The sequence below is a fragment of the Oryx dammah genome, unplaced genomic scaffold (genome assembly GCF_014754425.2).
Source record: "Oryx dammah isolate SB20612 unplaced genomic scaffold, SCBI_Odam_1.1 HiC_scaffold_18, whole genome shotgun sequence".
Taxonomy (NCBI): domain Eukaryota; kingdom Metazoa; phylum Chordata; class Mammalia; order Artiodactyla; family Bovidae; genus Oryx; species Oryx dammah.
This window is the reverse complement of record NW_024070202.1, coordinates 75,098,527-75,123,804: the sequence shown is the minus strand read 5'-3', so window position 1 is coordinate 75,123,804 and position 25,278 is coordinate 75,098,527. Positions and strand designations below refer to the sequence as shown.

The following is a 25,278-nucleotide window of genomic DNA, read 5'->3' as shown; positions in this document are numbered from 1 at the left end:
GCCCCTGGATGCAGGGGGTGGGTGGAAGAGAGAGAATGAAAATCACTGGGATCATTTCACTATAGTTTCCCTTAGGTAAGTCTTCTAAAAACTATTTTTATTTTTCTTGCAATAATTTCTTGCAAGAAGCCCACGCATGGCAGAACACCCCCCCTCTTTCAATGTGTCCCAACAGGCAAGGCACTTTAAAAAACACTGGGTGCACCACGAGGTGACAGAGGAGGGGCTCAGATGTCAGTGGCAGAATGAGGAAGATGGGGGAGAGAGTGTGTACTCTGGGAGTCCTCTGCTTCAGGTGCAAAGGCCAGCAAACTCAAGCTGCGTGCAAGCAAGTGGAGGGCCCCAGAGGCACAGAAGGACGGCAAAGCGCCAGGCATACACCAACTCCCCACCTGTGATGTGACCACACAGATGCACCCACCATCAAAACACATCAAGCTGGACATTTATGATCAGTGACCTTTCTGAAAGCATGCTTCAGTGTTAAAAGTTTATTTTAAACTATATATCTTAGTTTCAAGTGCCACAGAGTCAGCTATGGAAGAACAGAACAAGCTTAGGACTCTGCTTCAGAGACTGACATTCAGTTACTAGAATGCCCCCTGCTCTCTCCCAATTGGCCTGAGAGACTCAGGTGGCCCCCTGCTATCTGAAGTCAGTCTTCCTTGACTATGAAATGGATACTATCACCCCACAAGAGGGACGTGAACTTAGAGATATCAGGAAAGGCTGTCAAGATACACACTATCAGATTGTGAGGGAAACTCCCGTCCCTCCAAGAGGACCATCCTGTCGGGCTGGGAGGATTCTGTCTGTCTCTCCCGACACAGACATCCCACAGCAGTGGTCAGATGGCATTTCCTGAGGATGCAGCTGCAGCAGCAAGACTGCCTCTGTCATCACATTCAAGGTGGAGGAACAGGAGCGCATCTCCCTGACCCCCTGTTCACCAAGACGGGCCTGGGAGGGGCAAGGAAATCTGAGAAGTGCTGTCCCACAGTTCGGCCCGTGACCACAGGGACACACGCAGCTCCCCAGAACTCCATGTGCTTCTGGGAAGGATATGTTTAGATGGCATGTCTGGCAGTTAATGCTGAGAATACAACCCAACCGGTAGTCTTAGCAAGTTAAGGACCACATTAAGCAAAATGTTTTGCTTTGTTTCTGCTCAAAATAAATGTGAAGATCCTGAATGATGAGAAGGCGCAGGGGGATGACTGGATGGGACCCAAGCACCCGTGGCAGGACATTCCCAAGGACCCCCAACAGGAGGGCAGAAAGGGCACCTCCATACAGCTGCCTTGGCTTGCTCCTGTGTCACTGGGCCCGCATGCCCACACCGGTCAGTACTCCACAGGACAGCTGCATGCATCCTTCTAGGGGGCTGCTCCTGTCACCCTCAGAAAGGCAGGGGTGCTTCCCATCTCACAGGCACCCCAAGAAGGAAGCAGCCCCACCCCAGGGTGCATGCTGGCCCAAGGTGGGCAGGCCACACACAGTGCCTTGCCCTCCCTGGAACGCAAGGATGCAGCACAGTGTCAGACTCCGCACTGCAGCTCCACTCCCCGCTCACCTTCCCTCTCCATCCACAGAGGCCCAGGGTCATCTTTCCCCTCTGAGCCCCTTTGGCTGGTTCCTCCGCTGAGAAAGCCCATCTTTCCCTTCCTACCCACTCATGCCCCTACTTCAAGGCTGGACTACAGGCTCCTTCTTCAGGAGACACACAGATAAGATAGATGTGCTTGCTCCCTAACCAAGCCCTTCCTCCCATCAAGACTTCTTCCCTCTCGTCCCTCTAAGCCTCTCCTCCTCCCCCAGCAAGCCCTTCCCCTCTCTCCCAGCAAGCCCCTCCCCTTCTCTTCCCACCCCCACCCCCCCACAGCAAGTCCCTCTCCCTCCCTTCTTCCCCAACTTAGCCCCTCCCTCCCCTCCCCTCTCCCCTGCACCAGGCACCAAGCTCTTTCCTTCTCTCTCATTCTACAAGGACACCTGCAAGGCTGAGAAGTCTTTGCAGACAGCAACACAGGAAAAAGGACCCTTCCTTCAGGCTTAAACATCTCAACCAGAACAGCCTAAATAATAATACTTTGTAGTACAAGCTGGGTGGAGCCAGGAGAAACAGAGTCAGGAGCCGCACCAAAAATTCAGGACAAATACTGTGTGTGCTTTTGCTTTTTTTAAGAAAAGAGCTTAGAAATGCTATGACACCACCCCCGTGACTTTTTAACACTCTCCTTCTTGTTACAAAGAGGAAAGGAAGAAAAGGCACCTACAGAAGCGGCAGTTTTTAAGGACGGAAATGGTACGTGCCACAAAGGGGGAATACCAAGGAAATTTCTCAAAAAATACTGTCAGAATTATCTAAGAATAGTACAATGAATAACCTGGTTTTTGCCAACTGTCCTTTGATCCAGGGAAGGACTGACAAGAAAAGGGAGAAAAAAATGACAAATTTTAATAGATTATAACTTATCATTAAATCTCAGAAGAAAAACTTAAAACTTTAGCATTAGGCTGCACAGGGCCAGCTAGCTAATTCTGAATGTCCACATAAACATGTCCCACTAAACCCACAGGAGTTCACCGTGATGAAGCTAAACCTTCATCCAGATTTGCAAAATCCTGCTAATGGTGTCACTCTCCACCAAGAATCCCAAAAGGAAAGCCTAAGAACATGTCCCCATCTGGCCAGGACACCAATCCTATCTGCCAGTTCTTCCCCCAAATGCCCACGAATTCCTTCCAGTAGCCTCCTCTTCCAGAACAGACTTCCACCCTTATTGGGCACCACTAAGCTTCCAGAGGGCCTCCTACAGCCAGGCAACTCCCCCCCAAAAAAAACACTTATTAAAAGTAAAGAAGAAAACCTCTACAAGGACAGAATCTCTTGACTTCATAGCTTGTGGGAGCCACTCACACAGTCTACCTCCCATCCTCCAAAAAAGAAGCTCTTATGAGTTTATTCTAATGATGGTCTAAGCAGGGGAAGGGGAGGCCGACAGCCCAGAGCCCAGTGCCCAGCTTTGCTAGGACAGAAGGGAGGCCGGCTGGCTCTGGAAATTCCTGGGGGACTAAGGAGTTGAAAGGTGCAGAGATACACAGGACACATGAGAAGGCCAGAGTCAAAACGCCTAGAAACACACAGAAATGAACGGTGTCAGCTGTACCCAGAGGTGACCAGAGGGCATCCCAGGAGCTATTTCTGTGCTTGAAGGAAGATGGGAGGCAGGCACTTCCTGAATCCTGGCTCAAAATAAATAGCTTTCCTAGAAAAAAAAACAAAGCACAGAGTGCAACTGGAGTTTAGTTTTACAGATTAAAATGTGAAGGCAGGGACTCAAATGCTTAGTTGATTATTTCTATCCTGTTGCTAACAAAGGAGAAATGGATTTTTAAAATATGACACCTATCCTCTAGAAGTAGCTACACAAATGTAAAACCAGCAAGTTGATTAGAAATGTCTTTCTCTGTGTACGACTGTAAGCAATTCTGGACAAGAGGCCTGAAGATGCCAACACAGATCCCCGTGAAACACCCACAGACAGGCTCTGGTCATCACCAGGGCTGGGTGAGCCACATTTTGGGTTGTGACCTCAGTGCTGGCCCTCTGTTCTCGGAGGCCCTCACCCTCAAGATGCGGTCCATAGACACACACGCTAGGAGGTGGCCTGCAGTGGGGGTGGGGGTGGGGGAGCTGCCACAAGGCACAGGGTGTCCAGATATGGGGGGAACAGGTCCAAAGCCAGCACCCTGAGCATGGGACCTGCAGAGATCCCTGAGGCCCACCCACAGGGGACAGGGGACAACGAAGTTATGCAGGGTTCTGTCACCTCCCCCAGCCTGAGCCTAGTGCTTAGGACACAACAGACAGAAAAGCACCAGAGAGAGGATCTTGGAGAACAAGAGCAGGCTTGAACCTGCTCTACTGGATGGCTCGTGTCACTGGCCAGAGTTGGAGCTCACCCCCAAAACCACCAGGGAAGTCCCAGGAACCTGCCTCTTCGTAGACCACATGCTAGGACCCAGAACAGACAGCGTGGGGATGAAGGAGGGCACCATGAGGGCCATCTACTGATGCACAGAGGACACCCGGGCATCTAGGGCACACTGCCTTACTCCTTTTTGTAGGAGACACCCACACTCACGGAGCTGCCACGGGGCCATCAGAACCCAGCCCCAGGTCCAAGGGCCCCTTCCCCTGTGGGTCTCATGGCTTTGGAGAGGTTTCTGACAGCTACATGTGGAAATTTCCATTTTCTACTTCTATTCTCCCAAAAGGAGTGCAGGTTACAGGGAAATATCAGTACATAATCATCTATTACGGAATCTCATGAACCAGTGAATCCAGTCACACCCAGAAAGGAGGGAAATATTCACTGAGTGCTTTTCCTTGTTTTTGTTTACATTTGAGTGACAGGTGCCCAGAGCAGCATGGCCCCAGGACAGCATGTCCCAGGCCGCATAAGACACACTCCATAGCCGGACTCCCGCCCTGCTGTCTGACCCAGGACGAGCACACACTCCACTGTTACTCTCCTCACAAAGGGTGACGTCTGCTTTGAACTGAGGAGTCCTGGGTGCCCTTGCTCCATCAGCAAAGCCCAGATGCACCCGCAACCTGATGCTCTGCAGGCAAGTCACCTGTGCTCTCCCATCTCCGGCCTCAGCAAGCAAGCTTGCTTGACTGCATTTGATCGTCTGTTGTGTAACTAAGTTTCCCTTTGCGGTTCTAATAATTAACTGAGAGCAATTTCCTAAATTTTTTTTTCAAAACATTACTGCTATCATTCCTCCCATTCCCCCAAATCCTACAGATGTGGGGGACGCAGGGCAATGGCTGATTTGTCACAGGGCCCATACCCAAGTGCTCTCTCTATAAAGGACTATAAGTTGTACTGGCTGAAGATGATGGGGAGGGAAGGGCTGTTTTTGAACAAACCTTCCCAAATATATACATTTAAATGACTGAGGCTCTTCAAAAGTCACCTTGAGACTCTCTACACATATTCCAGTTATTGTGTTATCAATTAAAACTGACGAAACTAAAACCCTGTTGCAGCCGCCTTCTGGTCTGAGTCAGGTCCTGGGGAAGAGGCATGACAACAGGCAGGGATGACCAGCACAGCATTCCAGTGCCAGGATCCACCTTGGGATCTCGGAAAGCATGGAGCCAAGCCACTAATGAAGTCACAAAACACATGCTCCCAGGATTTCAAAAGGTATTCTGGGAAACTTGAGCAATGCCCAGGCTCAGCGCCCCTCCCCTCACAGATGAAGTTACCAACAAAGAATCTGTGACAACTGACCCCAGAGGATCCCCTACCCAAGGGTTTGGTTCCCAGGCTGGAGTAAGAAGGATGTGGTTCAAAAGTAGGCTCCCAGGGTACCCCCAATGTCTTAGGCTAAATAACAAAGTACATTAGGACCCACAGCAGCCCAGGCTTCCTCTTGCTGCCCTCCCCACCCCCAGAGGACCCCAGTCCATTAGGTAACTAGCCAAAAGGCTGAATGTGCAGCCGGGGAGTACAGATTCACATTAGGTATGTGTGGAAGCCGCCTTCTTAGTCACTATGCCATGTGGAATGAAAAGTGATGATTTAGAGAAAGCAGAAGAGCATATTTGTATGTCACATGATTTATGTAAAATAAATCTGTTTCAAAATAAGATTATAATTTCTTCCTGGGCTTTTCTGGGGAAGGACTAGTTAATTCTACATAAATATAGCTTTATAGCTTAAACTTGGGAGAAGGCAATGGCACCCCATTCCAGTACTCTTGCCTGGAAAATCCCATGGACGAAGGAGCCTGGTAGGCTTCAGTCCATGGGGTCGCTAAGAGTCAGACACGACTGAGCGACTTCCCTTTCACTTTTCACTTTCATGCATTGGAGAAGGAAATGGCAACCCACTCCAGTATTCTTGCTTGGAGAATCCCAGGGACAGGGGAGCCTGGTGGGCTGCCGTCTACGGGGTCGCACAGAGTCGGACACGACTGAAGTGACTTAGCAGCAGCAGCAGCAGCAGCAGAGAACAAATCAGTCATGAAGGAGTGAGACAGTCAACTACACAGCCACGTGATTGTATCACCTGGCCACATACCACTACCAGCTTCAACAGCCTGCTTCCTCTCGTGTAATGTCTGCCAGTCTGTCCAGTGCCCAGCAGGGTCTGGTAAGGTCCACACACAGAAGTGAAAATAAAAGGCGGCACCAGAACCACCAACAGCAGTGTTGTTAATGGGATAAGCTTCTCCAGATTACAGTGATTCCATCCTGCTGGCCACTTTCTACACCCTGGAGGAGAGCTCCATGGCCCCACAATCAGATTATTTGGGATTTAAAAACGTGAATTTTTCATATAGAGGAAACTGCCATGCTTATATAAAATAGCACTCTCCTAGCACAGCTGCATGGGCGTCCCTAGTGGCTTAGTGGTAAAGAATCTGCCTGCAATGCAGGAGACCCAGGTTCGATCCTTGGGTCAGGAAGATCCCCTGGAGGAGGGCATGGCACCCCACTCCAGTACTCTCGCCTGGAGAATCCCATGGACAGAGGAGCCTGGCAGGCTACAGTCCATGGGGTCACAAAGAGTTGGACACGACTGAAGTGACTAGCAGCAGCAGCACAGCTGCATATGGCTTGCTGACAGAAGAGCAGATCCAGAACCATCCAGTAGGAATTCACACATGGGGCTGTTCCCCAAACTCTGGCCTTAGAGTCAGTTTCCAGTGGGACAACAGCCACAGCCATGAACATACCTTTAGCAAAATGAAATGTGTCAAGTGACTTTTCTACTAATTATAATGAGTCAAAAAAAATCAGTGAGGACAGTCTAACAGGAAAGGGATCTTTCCAGGAAAAGAAACAAAATTGCCCAGAAGAAGAGCAGAACTCCCAGTAACAATGTGCAAAAAATAAGAAACAAGACAGGGAAGCAACAAAGATGTCCTTCACTGGGTGAACAGATAAATAAACCATGCTACATCCAGACAATGTAATGTTACTCAACACTAAAAAGAAATGAGCTATCAGACCATTAAAAGACATGGAGAAAACCTAAATATATACGACTGAGTGAAAGAAGCCAGTCTGAAAAGGCTATATACTGTATGCCTCCACCAAGCTTTTGTCATATCCGACTCTCTGTAGCCGCGTGGACTGTAGCCCACCAGGCTCCTCAGTTCACGGAATTTTCCAGGCAAGAATACTGGAGTGGGTTGCTATTTCCTCCTCCAGGGGATCTTCCTGACCCAGAGACCGAACCTGCGTCTCCCGCATTCTTCTACACTGGCAGGCGGATTCTTTACCACTAGCGCCACCTAGGAAGGCCATATGTACTGTACGCTTCCAAATATATAATGTTCTGGAAAAGGTAATGGCACTCCACTCCAGTACTCTTGCCTGGAAAATCCCATGGATGGAGGAGCCTGGTAGGCTGCAGTCCATGCTAAGGGTCAGGCACGACTGAGCGACTTCCCTTTCACTTTTCACTTTCATGCATTGGAGAAGGAAATGGCAACCCACTCCAGTGTTCTTGCCTGGAGAATCCCAGGGACGGGGGAGCCTGGTGGGCTGCCATCTATGGGGTCGCACAGAGTCGGACACGACTGAAGCGACTTAGCAGCAGCAGCATGGAGACTGTAAAAAGATCAGCAGTTTCCTGGGGTTATGGGGGAGGAGGGATGAGCAGGTGGAGTACAGAGGATTTTTAGGGCAGTGAAACTACTCTAATGATACTGTAACAATGGAAACATGTCGTTACATGTTTGTTCAAGTCCACAGAATGAACACCACCGAGAGTGAACCCTAAATAAACTATGGACTTCAGTTAATAATAACGCACTCATACTGGCACATCTGTCGTGACAAGTGCACCACCCCTGGCTGTGTGGATGTTGATGGTGAGGGATGTATGAATTCTTCCTACTTACCGTTTGATTTTATTATTTTAATATCAATTTTTAAAAAATCAAAAGTCAAATATCAAAACACAGGCACCCGCCTGTCTACCGAAGGTGGACAAGTAAAATCCTCTACCTGGACTGGCCCCGCCCCCTGGTCAGTCCTGGAAGGGCGGCAGGCCGAAATGGACCTGAGCTCAGCAAGCTACATCTAGGCACCCAGCTCAGGGCCTGACTGACAGCAAATCAGGAAACGTTTGTTGAATTGGGCAGTTTAAAAATTAACCACCTCTCTCCTTAGTGCAAGGAGTGGGAGGAGGAGGGAAGGGAAGTGTAAACATTCAGTGAGAGGCCAGGTCAGGGTTTGCAGGTAGGACATGGCTCAGGTCTTGTTTCCCAGTGGGCCGTGTGACTGTTTCAAGGCTCAGGGTCACCTGTAAGGCTGGGATGAGGACACAATGACCTCCGAGGGAGGCTGTGACAATCAAAGTTAGAAAAGCCACAGCTTAGCACGTTACTGACAATCCCTCAACACCGTAGCTGGTATTCATTCCTTCTGAGCACCCATTAAGAGCCCTAGTCACTGGTTAGGTACTTCGTTATTGATCTCATGCCACCCAAAACCACCCTGTTGGATTACAACCACCCATCATGTTTCAGATGAGACCGTTAAGCTGCCTGTGTACGCGAGGACTTGGGGTGATAAACACACAGACCCTCACAGGCTCTGTGCTTGACCAACCAGGACTTTTATGAAAAAGTTCTCGCTCTTCGCTTTCTGCCAACTCACAGCTCAGCCCCTATATGGGGCCTTACATTTGCAAAAACCTAGTGGAGGTAGTGTTCATACCCACTCACCAAAGCTCCAGGAACCCCATCTCTGCCACATCTAGGGGGTGCCCCACTAGTGACCCCATCCCCCACGTGTCTCTTCACCATCGTCTGCCTTCCTGAAACAGCTTTATTTCTTTTCTCCTACTTCCTTTTTTCTCTTACCAATGAGTCAGCCAGAGGCCAGGAAAAAAACAAGATACTATGCCCAAACAGCTCACGTGGCACCCATGAACAGCACAGCCTCCCACGGAGCAAGATATTTGGAATTCCAAACTCCTCAGTAATTATACATAACTCATTCAGCTTCCTTAAAATTTAAATAATTACCATAATTAATAGCTAAAAGCAAGCTGATTCAAGTGGATTGTAGATGTATTATTCACCCATTTTACACATGAAGAAACTGAGGCTCCAGGGAACTGGACTTGCTCCAGCAGACAAGAAGGATAAAAGCCCAGGTCTCTGCCTCCATGTGCCCTTGGACTGCAGGGCCTCACCTGAGGGGACATACTGCCCAACAGACAAGAAGAAAGAGACCCTGGTCCTAGCTCAAGGCTCCATTCCCCTGCCTGAGCACCCAGTCCATGGTTCAGTCCCTTTTTTGCAGGGTGGCTCTCTCCTTCCATATCTCCGACTCTACCAAGGGGACATCCTGGGCCCGGCTGGGAGCCTCTGATTGACAGCAGCATGACGATGCCAGCAGGACTCACCGCATAGTAACACATCACACAGTGACATGCATGCTGTGCCCTCTCCTTCCGTGTTCCCAGCACACAGGGGATCCATGGACCACGCCATCCCCAAGTCAGTCATTACAGCAAAGCCTGTGTTTTCAACCAGAGCTTCACCTAAGTTTTCTCAGTCTCAAAGAAATCTGGACACTCACAGTTAGGCACAGACGTGGAGTGATTAAGGACCCAGCCGTGTGAGGGAGCCGTGGCTCACCTCCTGGGAGACTGAACTGCCTACCCCCCACCCAACACCGTGCTTATCTTCAGGGGTGGCTGAGAATTTATGATCTGCTCAGCAGTATCGCCATTATAGTTCTGGAATAAGAAGAGTCTTTGTTATTGCCAGTGGCATTCTCTCCTGCCATTCAAAGCTGTGTTATCCAAAAAAAAAAAAAAAAAGAATATGGATACATTTCCCCCTCCACCATGATCTAATAAGAATAAAAGCTTAACTATCCCGAGCAAACTGCCAATTACTGTGGCTAGAAATGCCACAATCAGTGATAGTTAAGGCTTTTGGAATATTCTTTGAACCAAAGAATTCAATCCCCTAAGTGGCCGGCACCAGGTCTCCTTAGAGAATCGGTGCCAAGGGCAGCGGGGCTCAGACTGCAGCGGTGGGTCAAGAGTGGCCAGCCAGAGTGTCACATGAGAAAGTGCACACAGGCATACACACACAATGTACGCTCACACACGTGCACACATGCACGATGACACAGGACAAACAGGGTCCTAGGCATGGCTCTCTCCTCTGTCTGCCGTATGTGGTGACGTGGATTATACATAACTCATTCCACTTCCTTAAAATTTAAATAATTACCCTAACTAATAGCTAAAAGCAAACTGATTCAAGTGGATTGTAGATGTATTATTCACCCATTTTCAGTTCAGTTCAGTCCTCAGTCGTGTCCGACTCTTTGCAACCCCATGGAACTGTTGCACACCAGGCTTCCCTGTCCATCACCAACTCCCGAAGTTTTACACATGAAGAAACTGAGGCTCTGGGGAACAACCTCCGAAGTACAAAGTTCACTGTAACTGGGACTCTCAGGGGCTGGAGTTCCGTCCAAACCCTGACCAGGTAGATGGGAGAAAACCCGCTTGGAAATCTGAAATGTACCCCCAGGGTGGCATCGTCCACACTCCACTGCTTACAGGAATCTCTCCTCTGACACAGTTCCTTGGGTTGAAAGCACATAGCATGATGGAGGGTGGCAAAGCAGACCTAAAATAACCAAGGTTAGAAATTAGTCACGCCCAGTGGTAAGAGTGAGCAAGAATGCCTGGCCTTGGACAGAAAGGGGAAGCCTTCTCCACAGCGAGATCGGAAGTGACAGAAGTGCCCCAAAGCCCCACCATGGGGCCTGATCTTGAACCGACTAAAGCACATATCATGTGACATCTCGGAAGAGAATGGGATTCGGGCGGGGTTGAGGGGGTGGTTGGCCAGTTTGGGGGCTGGATAACAGAGCAGCACTGCACTCTATCCGAGCTTTGCCTCTTCCCCCTAAGTCCAGAATGCGCCATAACAAAAAGTTAAATAAGAAAGTTCATTCTGTTAATCTCTTTCTTGAAAAAAAGCAGGGCTAGAGCCACCTGTAACTTTCCTAGCTTTGTGTGTGTGCACGTGCCCGTGTGAGTAAACTGCACGCATATGTGCGAAGTGTGTGCATGTATGGGGCATGGGCGAGTGTGGACTGTGTGTGCCTGCACGTGCATGCCTGTGTGTATGGTGAGGAGAGTGGAGGAAACCCGGATCCTCACATGGAGAGCACACATGTGAAACCAGCCCACAGTTCCACAAAGCTGGCCTCCAGCACACATTCCTTCCACTCAGAGACCAAGGACCAGGAAAGGTTGACCCAGGAGGTCCAGAGCAGTGACAAAATCCCAAGACTCTCTAAACCCCATCTCCCTGGACCTCCAGCCACAGGGCGACCTGCAGGGCATCTGAGGAGGTCCCAGAAAGGAGAGGCGATGCATGGGCCCTGGCCCCACTGAAGGTAACATCATACCTGGAATGTATGAGAGATGCACACACCGGGACCCACGTGGAAAATCAGGGCTTATCTAGGGGTGCCTGCAGCTTCCATATGCCATTTCCAGGCCTCCTCCTGCTGCTGCTGCTGCTAAGTCGCTTCAGCCGTGTCCGACTCTGTGCGACCCCATAGACGGCAGCCCACCAGGCTCCTCTGTCCCTGGGATTCTCCAGACAAGAATACTGGAGTGGGTTGCCACTTCCTTTTCCAATGCATGAAAGTGAAAAGTAAAAGTGAAGTCGCTCAGTCGTGCTCGACTCTTCACGACCCCATGGACTGAAGCCTACCAAGCTCCTCCACCAACGGGATTTTCCAGGCAAGAGTACTGGAGTGGGGTCCCATTGCCTTCTCCTCCAGGCCTCCCCATTCCCCACTAATCAAAGCTCTGCACCCAACCCAGCACACCAGACTTCAAGTGCTTCATGGGGCCACCCAGCAATTTAACCCTTCCAAGGAATGCACAAATGCAGGACAACTTCCCTGATTCAGGGTCCCCATACTTCCGTGACTGCCTGAAAATCCCAACCCATCCATGTATGTGCATGCTAAGTCACTTCAGTCATGTCCAACTCTTTGAGACCCCATGGATGGCAGCCTACCAGACTCCTCTGTCCATGGGACTCTCCAGGCAAGAATACTGGAGTGGGTTGTCCCTTCCTCCTCCAGGGGTCTCCCCAACCCAGGAATCGAACACACATCTCTTACCTCTCCTACACTGGCAGGCAAGTTCTTTACCACTAGCACCACCTGGGAAGCCCTCCAAACCCCATCTATGAACTACACTCAAAAATGAAACCAGAAAAATCCCCAAGGCCAGCCATGGGCCCTAGACCCTACCCAGCCCCTCTCCCTACCCTATAACAGCAGCACGTCGATGTGATTAGAAAGAAGGGATCATGTGATGTGGAGAAAGGGTTGTGACATGGCCAGGACAAAATTACCAAATTCTTTTCTGAAACCAAATTCTTAAGAGTTATTTTTCTATAATTAAAAACATGGATTTCATAGCTCCTCATTTTTTCTTGAGATGAAAACTATACAGAAAGCATCTAGCAGCCATTTCTTAAAGAGTTTCGTTTCTGTGGCTACGATCCAATGCAGTCTCCTCCCATACACATCATTCAACACGGGCCAATTTGGCTCCAGAAGCCCCACGAGAGAGCGATGTAACACTTACCTTGGCTTCACATTTCTTGTGACAGGAATACTTGCAGGCTGCAAGAGAAGGAAAAAGAAGGCGTGTTGAGCAGTCTCTCCATACTTTTTACATTTCCATCTCTAAATCCTTGAGAAAGCCCAGACAGGGGGAGGTTGTTTTTCGCTTAGGACACAACACTGAGTTCAACAGAGCGTGGGGTGGATGGACATGGTGTCCAGGAACCCAGCCACCTCTGCAGTGTCAGCAGTGGCCCAGATGGCGGAGGGAACTCTGGAGAGGAGTTACAAACACACTGGCTCTTCCAGGGGTTCAGGCCACCAGATCAGCACCTTGGGAGGAGAAAGGCAGTGAAGCTGAGCGGTAAAAAGTATCAGTGTTTGCCTGGAAATTATAGCTTTTCCCTGAAGGAGAGAAACTTGAAAATGCCCCAGAAGACTCAGGACTGGCGCCTTTAAATTAGTGAGAAATTGGACATTTGCGTTCCACGCTACTTCCACTTCCGGATGACCTAAGAACTGACTGTCAGAACAAATCCACATCTAAATTCCTGCGGGGGATCCTTCAACCCAGGCCATTGTGAGGACTGAGAGAGGCATGTGCTGGTTCGGAGGCCCCAACAATGCAGAGAGAGCCGGAACCAATGCGGATTTCACAGGCCCGCCCTCCATGGTCTGCAGCTGTGCCTACATGACATGAAAGCCTCTCCCTACCAAAGCAGCTCAGGGTACTGGGGCCTGTCTGCCGATGCTCCCATGCAGAGACAGAAGGACGGGGAGACAGTGAGGAATGAAGCAACTGTACCAAATAAGTGCAGTGCAGGCGCCCCTGCGGGCTCCAAGCAGGCATCTATCCGATAAACCCATGGGGTGATTGTGGGATAGGGGACAGGGATCTAGGCTTGGGGGCACAGGATCTTGGGGCTTTCTGGCCCAGCCTGGCTGGGATGCCATAGGTGGAACCAGGCCTCTTTCCTCTTCCAGGGTTATGGTGATGCCAAAAAGCCATCATTTAAGGGACCCTGCTTTGAAACTGCAAAGCACAGCATCAATGTATAAAAGTGTGGGGTCCTGGAAGAACAAGGCCTGAGATCAGGAGATAGGTCCCAAATTGCAGTCAGCACTTCAAGGCCCAAACTTTTCATCCCCTATGTCTTCTGAAAGCCCTAACTCATAGCCCACCTGAGACTGAATGAGGATGAAGCAAACTAATAAAGAAAAAGAGCCCGTGGCTGGGGATCCCTGGAACAGCCAGGGGTATTATCTTTGCAAGATCTAGTTTTTGAGCTCTTTCTATGCATCCAAGGTTTGTGAAATTATTCACAAAGACAAATATTTATTCTACATCTTCTAATGGGTCCACCCAGCAAAGGTGATGAGTGATTTTCTAATCAAGATAGGCTAGCCATTGGAATAAAGGGGCTTTCACACCAGATTAAAATCTTAGACAGAAGGACAGCCAGGGGCAGAGGCCAACAGGAAGATCAGAGATAGAGACAAGGCAGCTGAGGGGCCCTCTGGCCTTTGGGGAAGATGAGAATTAGCGGAAATGCAGTGAAGACTTCCCCGGCTCCAGAGGAAGCTCTGTCTGCACACACTGAATGGGGCGGGCCGGACCACTCAGCAGCCAGGACAGGAGCACAACTTCCTGTGGCAGTTAGCCCCCGAGATGGCCTCGGGGCTCCTCCCGGAGCCCACGTCCCCATGCGGTCCCCTCACACAGTGACAGAGCGGGTCGTGTGACAAGGCAGGACAGTGGAGGGCGTGGCAAGTGACCTCTGCTCTGGGCTCCTGGACCCCCGCTCTGAGAGGAACCCTGCCCACGTGTGAGGCACTGAGGCAGCCCTGGGGAGGAGGCCCATGGGAAGGAATTGAGGCCTGCCGCCAGCAGCCTGCTGGGAAGCCACCTGGGAAGCGGGTCCTCCGGCCCCAGGAGAGCCTTCAGATGCAGCCTCCTAAGACACGCTGAGCCAGCACTGCCCAGCCATGTGACTCCCAAATTCCTGACCCACAGAAGTAGTGAGAACAGAAGCTACTGCCACAGTAAGTCACTAACTTTGGGAGTAACTGGTTATGCAGCAGATCAACAAACCGATTCAACCCAAAAAGGAACTCTGCTGTGGGGAACCGTGACAGTGGCGTGACATGTTCACGATGGATGGCTCACTGGGCTATGACAAGAGCCTTAGGCCATTACAGGGCAAACCATCACATTCACGAAGGCTAACTAATCAGACTCAATTGCATAAGACACCCGAGTGCTAAGGCGAGGATCCTGAGAGGTGGACCCACTGTTCCTGGGGTGTAAGTAGGTGACCCAAGTATTACGAACTTTCCACCCAAAATCCCAGCACCATAGATGGTCCCTCAGACTCAGATTTCAGTTTCCACATATAAGTGATACCGTACAGTATTTATCTTTCTCTGTTTGACTTAGCACACTGCTGATTCATGATGGTGAATGGCAGGATTTCCTACTTTTTTCTTCCTGAATAATGTTTTATCACATTTTCTTTATTCAGTCATCCACTGATGGACACTTGGGTTGTTTCCATGTCTTGGCTATTGTAAATAATACAGCAACCAACATGGCATCTATTGAAGACACTAATTTTGTTTCCTTTCGCTATATACCCAAAAGTGGAACTGCTGGATCATATGATAACTCTATTTTTCACTTTTTGAGGAAATTACATACTGTTTTCCACAATAGCTGAACCAATTTATATTCCCACCAACAGTGTACAAGAGTTCTCCTTTTCACTCTACCCTAACCAAAGTATGTTTTCCCTTGTGTTTTTGACGACAGCCATTCTGACAGGTGTGAGGTTGTATCTCACGGTGGTTTTGATTTGCATTTCCCTCAAGAGAAGGGGGCGAGAGAGGATGAGATGATTGGATGGCATCATTGACTCAATGGTTACGAGTATGAGCAAACTCCGGGAGACAGTGAAGAACAGGGAAGCCTGGCGTGCTGCAGTCCACAGGGTCACAAAGAGTCAGACACAACTGAGCAACTGAGCAGCAACAATAACAGGATTAGAGATGCTGAGCACCTCTGCATGCATCTATTGGCCACTTTTATGTCTTCTTTGGAAACTGAGAAACTATCATTTGAGTTTTGGTGTAAAATCAAAAAAGAACATGCTTTCCTTTCCAAATATCTATCTGTACAGAGCTGGATTTTCTTCAAAGACTGTAGCCAAAACAACATATTTGGGATGGTTAATTTTATGTGTCAAGTTCACTGAGCCACAAGATGCCCAGATATTTGGATACACAGTATTCTGGGTGTGTCTGGGAGGGTGTTTCTGAATGATTAGAATATTTGAAACTGTAGACTGAGTGAAGCAGATTGTCCTCTCCAGTGTGGTGGGCTTCATCCAATTCACTGAGGGCTTGAATAGAATAAATGGTGAAGTAAGAAAGAATCGGTTCTCCCTTCCCAACTGTCTCCAAGCTGGCACCTCGGTCGTCTCTTGCTTCTGGATTAGAACTCAGACAGGAACTACACACTGGCTCTTCTGGATCACAGCTTGCCAACTACAGACAAGACTTAGCCTCCATACCGTATGGACCAATTATTTGCAGTAAATTTCTTTCTCTATATACATCTTATTGGTTCTGTTTTGCTGAGGAAACCTTAAGTGATACCATGCTGAAACAGACTGATTGCAGAAGCAACTAGGGGGACCCAGCCAACTAAGTCACATATAATGTGCACTCAATTCATGGGCATAAAACACTGCCATTCTTCTCATTCCATGTAATGAAGAATAAAAGTGATATCAAAGACCCATTTCTGCCATGGAAAAAGAAGTTACTGAAGCAATAAAGAAGAAAAAAATTTATATCCACAAATGACATGCAGAATGGCTACTGAGAAATCAGGACTTAAAAAAGCTAACCTGTGACCATGCTTATAATGTTGCTCGTATGTGTTCAGTGATGTGCGACTCTTTGCTGCCCCAGGGACTGCAGCCCGTCAGGCTCCTCTGTCCATGGAGTTTTCCAAGGCAAGAATACTGGAGTGGGTTGCCATTTCCTACTCCAGGGGATCTTCCCAATCCAGAGATTGAACCTGGGTCTCTTATGTTTCCTGCACTGGCAGGCTGGTTATATATGCACAGTACAAACTCTGTAAAATCAGACATGTGCAATGGACAAGTCCACACGTGGGAATTCGGCACAGGGGAGAAACACTGTCATATTCAGTTACAAAAGGAATAGCCACACAACAAATTATGCTGGGAAAACCAGCTTACTCATGAAAAATAACCTAAATAACATGAATTCCAGATGAATCAACCATGAAATTGGAACAGAATTGGAAAAGCAGAAATGAATATTAGAATAAAATATTGTAGAACATCATTAAGACCCCAGAGAAGGGAAAGCATTCTTAAATAGAAACAAAAACAGAAATGAAATGAAATGATGGGTAAATGTGAACTAGCCAAACCTTAAACTTTTCACATGACAACCACTCCATGAGCAAAATTAGTCAAGCAACTGCTCACAATGTTTGCAACGTGTAAGTTGGAATGGTAAGGAACTGACATTTCTGTAGGTCAAAATCCATCAAAAATTGGCATAAATTCTACCTAATTTAATGATAGAAACACTAATATTATAATATCTATACTGTGATTTCTTAAAAATCAACAAGAAAAAATAATCTAACTTTTTAAATGAGCCAAAGATTTGAAAGGCCAGTTTACTAAGTAGAACATTACAGGGACCTCTCTGGTGACGCAGTGGATAGGAATCCACCTGCCAATGCAGGGGACATGGATTCAATCCTTGGTCTGGGAAGATTTCACATGCCAGGGAACAACAAAGCAACTATTGAGTTTGTGCTCTAAGGCCCATGAGCCTCAACTACTGAGCCTGCATGCTGCAACTATTGAAGTCCACACACCTAGAGCCTGTTCTCCACAACAAGGGAAGCCACCACAAGGGAAGCCTGGGCACCACAACAAACAGGAGCCCCCACCTGCCACAACCAGAGAAAGCCTGTGCAAAGCAACAAAGACCCAGTGTAGCCAAGAGTAAATAAATAAGAGAATCCATCTGTCCATGTGAAGGATGCATGTTTGATCCCTGGTCCCAGAACTAAGACCTCACAGGCCGTGGGGCAATTAAGCCTGTGTGCCACAACCACTGAGCTTGTGTTCTAGGCCCCACGCGCTGCAACTTCTGAGCCCACATGGTGCAACTGCTGAAGCCCCCGTGCCCTAAAGCCCACGCTCTGCGACAAAAGAAGCCACCACGATGAGAAACCCATGCACTGCAACTAGAGAGTAGCCCCTGCTCACCACAGCTAGAGAAAGCCACGCACAGGAATGAAAATCCAGTACAGCCAAAAATGAATGAATAATACATAACAGACATCTTTTCAGTATCTTTTTAGATGCTCAGCCTCAGTGATAACCAGAAGAATGTAAAAAACATAATAGAGCAAGACACCACTTTTCATCCACTGACTTGCAAAAATGAAAAGCAGAGAAGCATCAAGTGAAAGACTGGAGTTAAGTTCAAGGCCAAGGTCCACGGTCAGCTCCCTAAGGCTCCCTCAGCAGTTCCCATTAGGGGTCTTTCTCCACCCGGGAAGGGGTATATGGCCAGCGCATGTCTCACAAGTTCCTAGGAATTAATGACACATGGAATCCTCACCTCCACAAACCTGGGGACTGCATTGCATTCCTTGGTCAAAAGGGTTTCCAAAGTCCCGGGCAGGAATCCACTCTTAACAGCAGCAGCAACTGTCCAGAGTGTCTGGCTCTGAAAGGACCCACATTGTTCCTTGTTGTCTTTGGAACTACTCTCCCGAAGTCTCCAGGAGCCAGGCCACTGTTTTAGGCTTGTCATACAACACTCTACACATATCTACCCAGAGAGAGACGAGCCCTGGGTCTCACCTCTGCTTCTCTGCCTCTGCCCTCAAGCTCACCCCAACCTGCCCTCAACCTCTGCCCCAGTTTAACCACACCCACAGTCACCAGCTGCATGAGACGGGTGGCCAGATGCCCTCAGCAGAGGGCCCAACGCCACACTCAGTGCTTGGTCACCTGCCCCTTTTTCTTGCCTTGATGGTCCTAACTGACACCATGTCCCGGGGTTCTAATTCAGCACCTGGCACAAAGCAAGTGCTGACTTGCTGATCAGCCTATCCAGCCCTAAGCTTTATCTGTAATCCCCTAGCATACTGTAGACTGTGACAGTCTCACACACAGGGACAGAACTACTCCCTCCCTAGACTGTAAGCTTCCCACCGACAGGATTCCCTGCTCCAACTCTGAGCTCCCCACTGACAGGACTCCCCCCTCAGACTCTGAGCTCCTCACAAACAGGTCACAACTTTCTCATATGTTTATTCCAGCAGGCAGTTAATATGTGTTAACCAAAGGGGAAAAGTCATTATCAAATATTCCTTACAAAACCCCCCTCCACCCCATTTTCCCTCCGTCCTCTTTTTTGCTCCCTTTCCCAACCTTCATTTCCCTCAGGTTCCTCCCTACAGTTGTCTCTTTAGCAGCATTTCTTTTTTTTCCATTCCAGTCTGTTCTCTCCTATTCCATTATTAAATTTAGGCAAACCGTCTCTCCGAAGGCCATCACTTCTGTCTGATCTAACACTGCATTCTCTCTGAATCCATCTCCTCCACGGGGCCAAGTTCTGCAGAACTTACAACTTTCAACACCCAGGAAAAGACTCACCCACTCAGGACTAGAACATCATGACCACCCACGCCAGTGCCCTCAAGTGTGGGTTTGTAGAAGGATTGTCAGTGGAAGCTGGGCCACTTAACCCACCCAAAAGACCTCAGTGGAGCAGTGAGAACAGGCTACCTGTTCAAAGCCCTGGCAGGTGGGGAGGGCAGGGTAGGAACCACTTCAGTGGGTTTCTGAGCAGCAGGAGGCAAACCACAACCAGACTCTTAACCCCATCGCTCACCAGCCATCTGTGTGGCTTTGCCTGTAGTTACAGTTTGAGAAATAGGGGTTAAAGAGCCTCTATGTACAAACAACAGTCTCTTAAAAATGAAATTTTTCTTCTAAGTTAGCCACATGAAAATAACCTGTGGCAAATAGGCTAAAATGTGAAAATCAGTGACTTGAAGGTCAAGAACGAGCTAGAAAAAGAATAGTAAAAATATTAGCTGAAGTCACAGAATACTTACCTAACCCTTCTCCATCATCACCACCATCAGCAATGTGACACCATAACCAACAGGAATAACACCCAACACTACCAGACACTTCCTTGAGGCAACCAGTGTTCTCTGTGTTCCTCGTGCATTTAATCAGTTCCTCACAATGACTCTAAAACAAAACTCAGGCACAGAGGTAGGGCAGGAATCCAAGCAGCCTGTCTCTAGGGTCCATGCTTCCCTACTGCTCCAGAAACAAGTCAAAGGAAGGGCCCCTCCAGTAAGACCTCACACAACTTGCGCGACATCACTGAGAGAAGACATGTAATGTCTACAGGCAGCACATACACACTGGCTCAGTGTGCAAACGTATACAACATACATCTAAATTATTAGGAGGGAAAACTACTAAACTGTCTGATTTTTATGATATCTATATAGCTTACTGACAAAAAGAAGAGATCCTAGAGATTAACAACTTAACAGGCAAACTGTAAAGGTTATAAGTTGAAGGCCAGGAAAGGCGCCTGTCCAGGGCCACAACTTCTGCAGAAGCCAACCACTGACCCTGCCAAGCACCGTCTACACACCCAGTGACTGTGCCAGGCTCCCAACCCAGTGGTACCCCCACATCTTGCCCCTGCCCGTCCAGAGGGATGCAGTGCAGAAGGGGAAAAAGCCCAGCCTTCAGATGCGGACAAAAAGCACAGCTAAGAAGAAGATGGCCACACAGCAACAACACATATAAACACCCAGCTCTCACATTTCTATCCCTATGGTCACTGCCATAGGCCTTTTTTCCCTTGACAGTGTCAGGGGCTATGTCGCTGATGATGGCATTTTTGAGGAGACTGTCACAATCACAATTCTTGGATCTCCCACACACATCAATTTAAGAATATAATGTCTAAAAGACTCCTGGCACAGAGTCCTTTCCTTTTCAAAAAAGAGAAGCTATTGTTTATCAACACAATTATTAGTTAGGTACATAAATATGATAACCTATTGAATATTCTCATAGATGTAGACAGTCTACCATATGCCAAGTTGCTTCAGTTGTATCTGATTCTTTGTGACACTATGGCCTGTAGCCCGCCAGGCTCCTCTGTCCATAGGATTCTCCAGGAAAGAATACTGGAGTGGACTGCCATGCCCTCCTCCAGGGGATCTTCCCGACCCAGGGACTGAACATGCGTCTCTTACGACTCCTGCGCTGGCAAGCAGGTTTTACCACTAGCACCACCTGGGAAGCCCGTCCCCACCATATGAAGGAGTTCTAAAACACCTTTTTCTGGAGAGAAGTCAATAGATACCTCATGAACAATGATACAGGCGAGTGCCCAGCCCCTCAGTGCCCGAGGGCTGACATTCACCACATTATGAAGACACCTCGTGCTGGACCCAGAAATAAGGCATGATGCCTCCATGGGCACCTGTCACTATGGCCTCCTTCCATGCCACCCGCTGCCTGTCCTGCCACTCACGTGGGGCCCCAGGCGTGCAGGCATCCCTGATGTCAGCGGGCCTCTTTCCGCCAGACCTGGGCCTTGGCCTTCAGGAGGACCTGCTCTGTTTACTTCTCCCAGTAGCACAGCCTCCATCCAGTGCCCATAGCCAGGCAGCTGATTCCTTTGGCCAAGGACGTGGCTTCCCTGAGCTGTACATGCCCCCAAGGTGGCCTCTGCCAGCCCAATGCTCCTGGCCACGTGCCTCAAGGGCGACAAGTGCCACCACCCGGCCACAAGGGATGGATCCAGGGCCCCTCAGGGAGAGTCCATACACTTCCCTCAGCTGGAGGGCTCAGAACAGAGGAGTGTGGCCTTAAGACAAAACAAAGAGGCCAGGTGAGAATGGGGACTGTGGCATGTCTGCTGGGGTGTGCACACAGGGAAGGGCAACATGAGTGCAGAGCGGCCCCAGGACCTGTGCCCAACCCCAGATCTCTTCTTACTGCCTCCACACCAGGCAAAGCATCCCAGCCAAGGGGTGGGGTGACAGCCTGTGCACCCTGGTTTCCCCACACGAGAACACCGTAGCAGTGTTCCTATGGGGAAATGACACGTGGAGATGAAACCCCGGAGGCAGAGGGCACCTATGGGACAGTTGCTACTGAAGGATTTTCTTCAAGGAAAAAAGAACTAGGTGGGTCCAAAAAGTGATTTCCACAGGGCTAGACTATGAAATAAAACAGAACCACAGTGATTCTTAGACCAGAAAAGTATAAGCCAGACAGATCACGAGTTAGCACTGCACAAGTCCACCCTGTTGCCACCCTTCTGCCCTCCCACCCTTTTGTGTTGGTCCTGCACAGGGTCCTTGGGGCCAAGTTGGCCTTGGGCAATGCCGCACCCAGTGGGATCCTGAGATCTCACTGCCTCCCCCATAGAATTCTAGAGGGTGCACAGCCACGCGCACGTACAGCCACGCACACGCCACCCACACCACTCTGCCAGGCCTCTTAGTCCTCCTTGACATCTCACACATCACAGGCTACAAATGCCATAAGACAGATCATTAAGAACCAAAGAATATTCTGGGCCCCTTCCTGGCCCCTACAAGCCTGGGAAGCTGCAGGACAGGGAAGGAGGCGTGAGCCGGCAATGTGTGCTCTCATGCCAAGCCCTGGACAATACTGGGGGCTGTCAGCATCCTTGAGGAGTTCTGGCCTGATGGGAAAGCCTGGCTGCTGGGGACCATTGTCTCCAATCTGGTCAGATCTCATTGCTTCCACTTACTTTGAAGAGAATAACTGTTATCTTATAGGCAGTTAAGAAAGAAGTACTGAGAGTTTTAAAAGGATATTTGGGATAGCTCCTTAGCCCACTCAGGCCTCAGCTGTACAGAGATGAGAAGGAAACTGACTCTCCCAAGAGCCAATCTGTTTGTCGCCACCAGGCCATCATTAACTGTATGTGGGAAACAGAGCCCTTGGGCCTACAGAGCTAAACCAGCTTGGTCTGTGTTCATGACCTGCACATGTGGACAGCAGCCAGCTAAGGTCCCCCATGTCACCCACGTAGGGATCACCATGGCACATTTAGGTGGGGTCACCAAGGAAAAATTATTATCACAGCAGCTGCAAAGTGAAGTGCCAGAAAGTGAGCTCAGCACCTCACACCCATCCCAGTCAGGCCTTGCGCCAGCCATCCAGAGAACAATGTTGCAACCCACATCAGGGACTCAGAGAAGAGACTCTGATCCTAACAGACTCAGAGCACCAGCCTGCACTCCTGGCCCAGCCCTGTCTTGGCCACACCCTTCTCTGCACCTCCGTGTGTGTGTATGCTCCTGTGAGTATGTGTGTGTGTGCATGCATGTGTGTGCGGGTGTACCTGCACACCCATGCAGGCCTGCTGATGTGGGGAGAGGGCCTGTACCGAGAGGCCTGGTGCTGGATCCAGGCCCCATGTGCACCCCCACACGTGACGCCTCAGCCCCCAGGGCCTGGCTCACCCTTCTAGGTGGAGAGGAACCTGCATCCAAGGACAAGGTGAGAGCGCCATGCACTCTGAGAAGCAGGTACATCAACTTTGAAACAGAGACCCATGTGGGGTGAGGACCTGTGGCACTTCCAGGAGGCCGCAGAGGGGGAAGGAGAGGCGGGAGCTGGCTCCAAGGCACCGTCAGCGCTGACAGTGGAGGGCCGCTTCAGAGGAGGGGACACACCTGCCTCCCGCCCCCTCTAAGGTTCCACTGCAGTGTGGCCATCATGCATCTTCCCTTGAGGCTGCCTAACCCCAAAGCAGCCCTCAGGGACCATGTGCCAGGGAGTCCACTGGGAGGATGGGGAGCCTAGAGGCAACCCTGGAACTATTCTACAGAGAAAATCCCAAACCCATCAGTGATAACAAGCCCAGAGCAGCCCAAAGCCTTCTCCCAGGTAACCCCACCTGCCTCTGCTCTATGACACAGAACCACGATTCCAGAAACAAGAGAAGTCCTCCTCACATGTCTGTTATACAGATTTACTACCATGAAAACACAAAAAATAGCAAGTTGCATTGATTACCTGGGGTTTAAACACCAAATACTGAAGATGGTGGCTCTGTTTACAGATTGGCGCAATGCCTGACAACAGGCTAAAAGGACAGTAATGCAATGAACTATCACTCAAAAGAACAGAAAATTTTCATTTGTAAACTCTGGTAAGAGACCAGAAAACAAAAGGGGATGACTCAGGCTACTGACACTACAGGACAGAAGGAAAATAAGTCAGGAGCCCCTCACGGCTGCCCCCCTCCCATAAGACTAGCTTTGCTCTTTCTGGAAAAACTTCTCATGAGCATATATCTGTGTAAATACGTTCCATCCCAGTCCAGTGAGGGTAAGGGGAAACTCAGGTTAAGATGGGGAATTCCATGATTTAACTTTGGAAACTCCCGAAAGAAGGTTTCATTTTGGGTTTTTGTTTGTTTGCTTTGCTTCAGTTTAATTGGCATGAGAAGGATCAACGCGGACTCACCTCGGCATGAAATCCCTCGACCTTCAATAATCTGTTTGCAAACCCCACAGACTCTGGCTTTTTTAAAGGCCTTGTTCTTAAAACTGTGCAGACTCGCAGTTACTTCTTCTGGCTGAAAAAGTAAAGGGAGAAAGTGTTAGCACTTCCATTGATAGTCCGTTTGCTCTTCCTTATCCCTTTCAAGAGATAGTAAATCCAGCCGAGTTGGTGAACAGCTGAAACAGGAACTTGACCAGGCAAACAGAGCAGTACAAGACAGCATCTTGCCAAGGCTGGAATCCCGGGAGCCTGGGATACCCCATCGGCACGCTTAGTGCCAGGGCCCTAGTGATGGCCCACACACCCAGCTCATAATCCCCTGGGTGAAGGGCTTATGTGATAGTGTATCAGCTTCCAGCCACCACTTCTGTGACAAAAGAATCTACGTGCATGCCTAGAGTCTTAATGATTTTTTCTAGGGAAGAAACAATCAGCAAACAGCATGATTATAGCAGAGGACACTAACTCACTGGCCTTCCTGGCCCCTTAGCCTCTCTGAACTCATGTACTGGCAGAGAAGCTGTCATCAGACCAGGGTGACCGGACAGGTAGTTCCTCTTTAAACCTGGTACAGCACTGACTCCATTACACACACAGGCACTGCAAAGACATGGACCACTCAGCCACCAAATCCATGTTTCTAGTGTCAAGCAAGGCTCACAGCTATGGCTGAGGATCTTATAAAAATTCAATTTGCCTTTGAAACTAAATACCAATCATATTCCTATTTTCTGATATGTGACAGAGCATCCTAACATAACCAATATCCGCATGGACTCACAGAGGCCATTACTCACACCAGAATAGCTAAAATTCTTTGAGAAGATGAAGTGTTACCGAGAATGGAGACAAATGGTACAGCTACTTTGGAAAGCAGCTTGACAATTTCTTTCACATATTTTAAAATCTACACCAATCTTACGACTCAGCAATTCCAGTTCTGCTGCTGCTGCTGCTGCTAAGTCG

General features: G+C 49.1%; 1 protein-coding gene across 2 annotated transcripts in view; it reads right to left on the bottom strand.

The window, feature by feature from the left end:
• The window catches only part of TNS3 (tensin 3), a 221,616-nt gene that overhangs the window by 152,386 nt on the left and 43,952 nt on the right, over nt 1-25,278 (bottom strand). For both annotated transcript variants that reach the window (XM_040259791.1, XM_040259792.1), the window contains exons 2-3: nt 24,274-24,385; nt 12,681-12,718 (exon numbers count right to left, since the gene is read on the bottom strand). The gene's annotated coding sequence lies outside the window, so the exon portion shown is untranslated. The remainder of the gene's footprint in view (nt 1-12,680; nt 12,719-24,273; nt 24,386-25,278) is intronic.